This window comes from Myotis davidii, unplaced genomic scaffold, assembly GCF_000327345.1.
Source record: "Myotis davidii unplaced genomic scaffold, ASM32734v1 scaffold6484, whole genome shotgun sequence".
NCBI lineage: Eukaryota > Metazoa > Chordata > Mammalia > Chiroptera > Vespertilionidae > Myotis > Myotis davidii.
Window position 1 is genome coordinate 16,477 of NW_006295420.1, and position 5,437 is coordinate 21,913.

At 42.2% G+C, this 5,437-nt stretch overlaps 1 pseudogene; it reads right to left on the reverse strand.

Moving 5' to 3' along the window:
- Window positions 1-779: 779 nt before the first annotated feature.
- The window catches only part of LOC102763709, a 5,732-nt pseudogene continuing 1,074 nt past the window's right edge, over window positions 780-5,437 (reverse strand).

A 5,437-nucleotide genomic window follows, 5' to 3' on the forward strand; every position in this document is an offset into this window, starting at 1 on the left:
GACCAAATGAAATTTATTTAGGGCATTATGCTCAGGAGTGGACCCTGCGCCTCCCTGGAGGGATTTCCTGGGATATTATTCTGCTTTCCCAGACTACACAAGACTGAATATTTCCCTTGGTGCCTGAGGCTGCTGCTTGTTCTCTACAGCCCAGGACACCAGCAGGGCACTGCTCCTTGCAGGCCTCTGAACCAATCAAATGTCAGGACAAAGCTTTCTACAAAGGACACCCATTCCCCTCAGCTGCCACAGGGTGGGGGCACAGCGCCTGTGCTCAGGGCCAGTCCCTGGAAGCAGCATGGGGAGGCTCAGGGAAGGGCAGAGGTTACAGGAAAACACATGAGGTCTGGATTTCAGGAAGTGAGTTGGAAAGTTTCTCCCACAGACTCAACTTAATAAAAGGGGCCACCTGGGGCCAATACTCAATGTGAAAAGCAGTTTTCAAGCTGGGAGATCTCTTAGTCAAAAGCATATCCAGCATTTCTGTTTGTTTTTGGGGGGGGGGGATGGGGGGAAATAGGCCTGTTCTCATTAAACTTCCTGAAATGAACACCTAGACTACAGGCTATCTAACCATCAGGTTTAAGGGAACAGTGGGATGTTTTCCAATGGAGTTCTCCTAAGGGCGGAGCTGGCAGCTCACAGGGTTAGTTTGGAAAGGATGACACAGGGAGAAACAGGACTGACAGACACACAGAGTTAGATACCAGGAACGGGAAGCCATGTGACAGAGCCTCTGGGTAAATAATGGTTGTTTCTGTGCAGATATAAAATGGGCATTATTGAAAGTCATAGGACAGCTTCTGGTGGTGGTGGGGGGGTCAAGAACACTTTGACTATCTTCTCTGTGGCCTCCTTGCACCTGGCCTGGTGCTCCACAAGAAGGGACTGCAGGTCCTGCACGAGCTCCTTCTTGAGCTCCCAGGTGAGCATGGCTCCACTGCTGTAATCCTTCCTGTTCTTCTCCAGCTTGTCTTCCTCCTTGAGGAAGAAGGTCATGTACATGAAGGACATGTCCAGGTGGCAGTTTACCTAAAACTGCCTGTGTTCCTCGATGGTGTCTCTCCCTCCAGAAAATGCATGCTTGTTGACCTTGGTCTTGATCTGCTTCGTTGTGTCTGTGAGGAAGATGGGAGAGTTGTGGTGGCTGGCATTCCTTTGTGTCTGAGTCCCCTGCAGGGTGGGGAAGAAAGTCGAGTGTAGCAAGGTGGTTTAGGATAGCAGATCCTGGGAGTGAAATCTCTTGTCATCCTGAAGTAAGGATCCTGGTTGAAAGCACAAGGGATGAGGTTCTGGACTTCCATCTCGCCCCCAAAGATCTGTGGGAATGAGTTGCTGAAGGAGGGAGCAGCCTGGATGGCAGGAAAGCTGATCTTCCCCTTTCAGTCACGGTTTGGGAAGCAAAAAAAACCTTTTACTTGGTTTAAGGTCACGTGATTCTCATCTTCACCATGTTCTTGTAGAAGTCTGGGCTCACCCCCATGTAGTCGAGGTCAGAGAAGATGGGCTTGTTGATGTCAAAGCTGCAGGTGATGATGTCCTTGGTGTTTTCCACAGAGTAGCCATAGGCCTGGTCCAGGGTCAGGTCTTCCACAGGTACTTCTAGTCATCTGTCATCTGGATGAGCAAGAGCACATTCAACATGTCCTGCAGCCACTTTGTGAAAATGAACAGGATGTGGTGGCCTATATGCATGGTTTCTGAAACAGCTTCTTGTTTTCATAGGCATTGAGGACTTGATTCATGTCTCTGTGTGAGAAGAAGGTGCATCTGTGCAGGAAGCGGTAGGGTCTCTGGCCCCTGGCTCTCTCTATTCTGTTTATCAGCTCTTGGTCAATGTTACTGCTGCCAAACAGAACAATGAGCTTGTCACAGTCACTGCCTTTTGCACTGTTCCTCTGTACAGTTCGGGGGTCCACAAAATCCACTTCAGCTTCTGTGGCACCTGGACCACTAACCCAGGTACAAGGTTCTCTGGAAGGCAGTAGGCCTTGTAGTTTTCTCCAGTGGCCACGTTGTAGCTCATTTTTAGCAATAACAGCCTCTTAACTGCAGAATCAATTTTATCCTGGGCTGTGGGGGACACTGAAGAGGTGGCCAGTGGAGTAGCTGAGATCTCTGTGCAGCTGGGCTCTTCTTTTGTAGTCTTCCCCCTCTTACTGTTTCCTTTTTTTTTAAAGCCCCTTTCCTCTCTTTTCTTCCTGTTCACCCCACCCGGCAGCTATTTGCAGTAAGGATTTCTTAGAAATCAACCAGTTTCTCACAACACTTGAGCCTCTTGACCAATTCCTCATGAGACAGTCCAATCAGGAGTTGGCTGTGACTGTGTGTGTTTGGGGGAGGGTGGGTGTGGAGACCAATGAAACCCACTTTAAACCCCAACTATTAGCTGGTCATTGTATCATTAGCTATTCATTAGTGTGAGGTGCCACACTGCATGCTGGCCTCCATTTAACCTCCCCACTCTTCCCATTACACTTCTTCAGCCTCAGTATGAGAACTGAGTTTACATGTGGTCCTGATGGGAAGAAAGGCAGACTGTAAGTGCCCTGTGGCTATTGTGCACTAAGGCAATGTTGTGAAAGTTCAGTTCTGGGTCACAGGGACCTGAATTTCCAAATACAGCCTTGACTTTTTAAAAATATACATATATATTTATTTCAGAGAAGAAGGGAGATGGAGTGAGATAAAAACATCAATGATGAGAATCACTGATCATGTTCCTCCTGCACACCCGCTACTAGGGATTGAGCCCATAACCTGGGCATGTGCCCTTGACCAGAATCAAACTTGGGACCCTTCAATCTGTAGGCCAATGCTCAATCCACTGAGCCAATCCAGTTTGAGCTGACTTTTTTCTTTTCTTTTTATTGCTGAAAGTATTATATATGTCCCCTTTTTACTCCTAGTGCCCTCTGCCAGTCCCTTACCCCCAAAACCTTCACCAACCCATTGTCTGTGTCCATGGGTTATGCATATACTCACATGAGTTCATTGGTTGACTTCTTCCCCCCACCACCCTCTTCTGCTTTCCCTCTGTGGGTTGCCAGTGTGTTCCATGTCTCTATGTCTATTTTTTTCATTTTATGTTCTTAGTTATATTTCACTTTTGAATGAGATCATGTGATATTGATCTTTCTCCCACTGGCTTATTTCACTTAGCATATTGTGCTCTAGGTCCATCCATGCTGTTGCAAATGGTCAGAGTTCTTTCTTTTTTCAGCTGCACAGTATTCCATTGAATAGTTGTACCACCGTTTTCTAATTCACTCATTTGCTGATGGGCACTTAATTGGAGTATTTATCTTCCTTTTGTTAACATGTATGAGTTCCCTATAGATTTTGGAGGTTAACTCCTTGTCAGATGTATTGTTGGCAAATATGTTTTCCCATGGAGTGAGCATTATTTTTATTTTATTGGTGGTTTCATTTGCTGTGCAGAAGCTTTTCATTTGAATGTAGTCCCATTTATTTTCTCCTTAATTTCCATATTGTTACACAAAATGTATGAGATTTTGCTGCCTGTGAATTCTTCTAGGATTTTTATGTTTTCCCTTCTTACATTTAAATCCTTCATACATTTTGAGTTTATTTTTGTGCATGGTGTAACTTGGTGTTCTAGGTTCATTTTTTGCATGTTTCTGTCCAATTTTCCCAACACCATTTATTTAATAGACTATCTTGACCCCATTGTGTGCTCTTGCCTCCCTTGTCATATATTGAACATGATGACTTGTGTCGATTTCCGGGTTCTCTGTTCTGTTCCATTGGTGTATATGTCTGATCTTGGTATTTTAATGGATATTGCTTTGAATCTGTAGACTGCCTAGGTACTATGGACATTGTGATGATGTTGATTGTACCAATCCATTAACATGGTATATTCTTCCACTTGTTTGTATCTTCCTCTATCTCCATTTTTAATGTCTTGTAGATTTTCTAGTACAGGTTTTCTACTCCTTGGTTAAGTTTATTCATAAGTATCTATTTTTTTCTTTTGCAATGGTAAATGTGGGTGTTTGTTTGGTTTCCCTGTCTGAGAGTACATTACTGGTGTATAAAAATGCCATAGATTTCTGGTTAATTTTATATCCTGCTACTTTGCCAAATTCATTTGTTAAATCTAGAAGTTTTCTGATGGAATATTTAGCGTTTTCTTTGTATAGTATCATGTTATCAGGGAATAGTGTCAGTTTTACTTCCTCCTTTCCAATTTGAATGCCTTTCATTTCTTGTTGTCTGATTGCAACAGCTAGTACTTCTAGTACTATATACAACAGACGTGGTGAAAGTGGGCATCCCTGTCTTGTTCTTGTTCTTAGGGGAAATGGTTTTAGTTTTTGCCATTGAATATAATGTTGGCTGTAAGTTTGTCATATAAGGCTTTTATTATGTTGAGGTATGATCCCTCTATTTCCACTTTGCTGAGGGTTTTTATTAAGAAAGGGTGTTGGATTTTGTCAAATGCTTTTTCTGGATCAATTGATGATTATGTGATTTTTATATCTCAATTTGTTTGTGTGATGTATCACAGTCATTGATTCCACTGAGCCACCGGTTTCGGCAATGGTTTAAGCTTTTGTCCATTGAGTATGATGCTGCCTGTAGGTTTGTCATAAAAGGCTTTTATTATGTTGAGGTATGATCCCTCTACTCCCACTTTGTTGAGAGTGTGTATCAAAAAAGGGATTTTTGTCCCATTGGATTTTGTCAAATGCTTTCTCTGCATCTATTCATATGATCATGTGGTTTTTATCTTTCAGCTTGTTTATGTGATGTATCACATTTATTGATTTGTGGATATTGTACTGGCCTTGCATCCCTAGAATAAATAGCAATTGGTTATGGTGTATGATATTTCTAATGTACATCTGGATCCGATTTTCTAGAATTTTGTTGAGGATTTTAGCCACTATGTTCATCAGGGATATTGTCCTGTAATCCTCTTTCTTTCTACTGTCTTTATCTGGTTTTTGGAATAGGGTAATGCTAGCCTCAAAGAAAGAGCTTAGAAGTGTTCCTTTTTTCTGAATGTTTTAGAATAGTTTGAGGAGGATAGGTGTTAATTCTTTCAAGTTTGGTAAAACTTCTCTGTGAAGCCATCTCCTCCAGAGAGTTTGTTTGCTGGGAATTGTTTTTATGACTTATTCGAATTCATCATAGTTATTCATCTCTTCAGATTTTCTGATTAATTTATTCATTGATGTCAATAGGGTATTAAAGTCTCCTACTGTGATTGTGTTGCTGTTGATCTCTCCTTTGATATCTTCCAGAAGTTTTGTTTATGTATTTGAATGCTCCTGTATTAAGTAAACATATGTTTACCAGAGTTAAATCCTTTTGTTGTATCAATCCCCTTAGTATTATGAAGTGGCCTTCCTTACCTCTTGTTAGGTGACCTTTGTTTTGAGGTGTATTTTGTGTGATATTATTATTG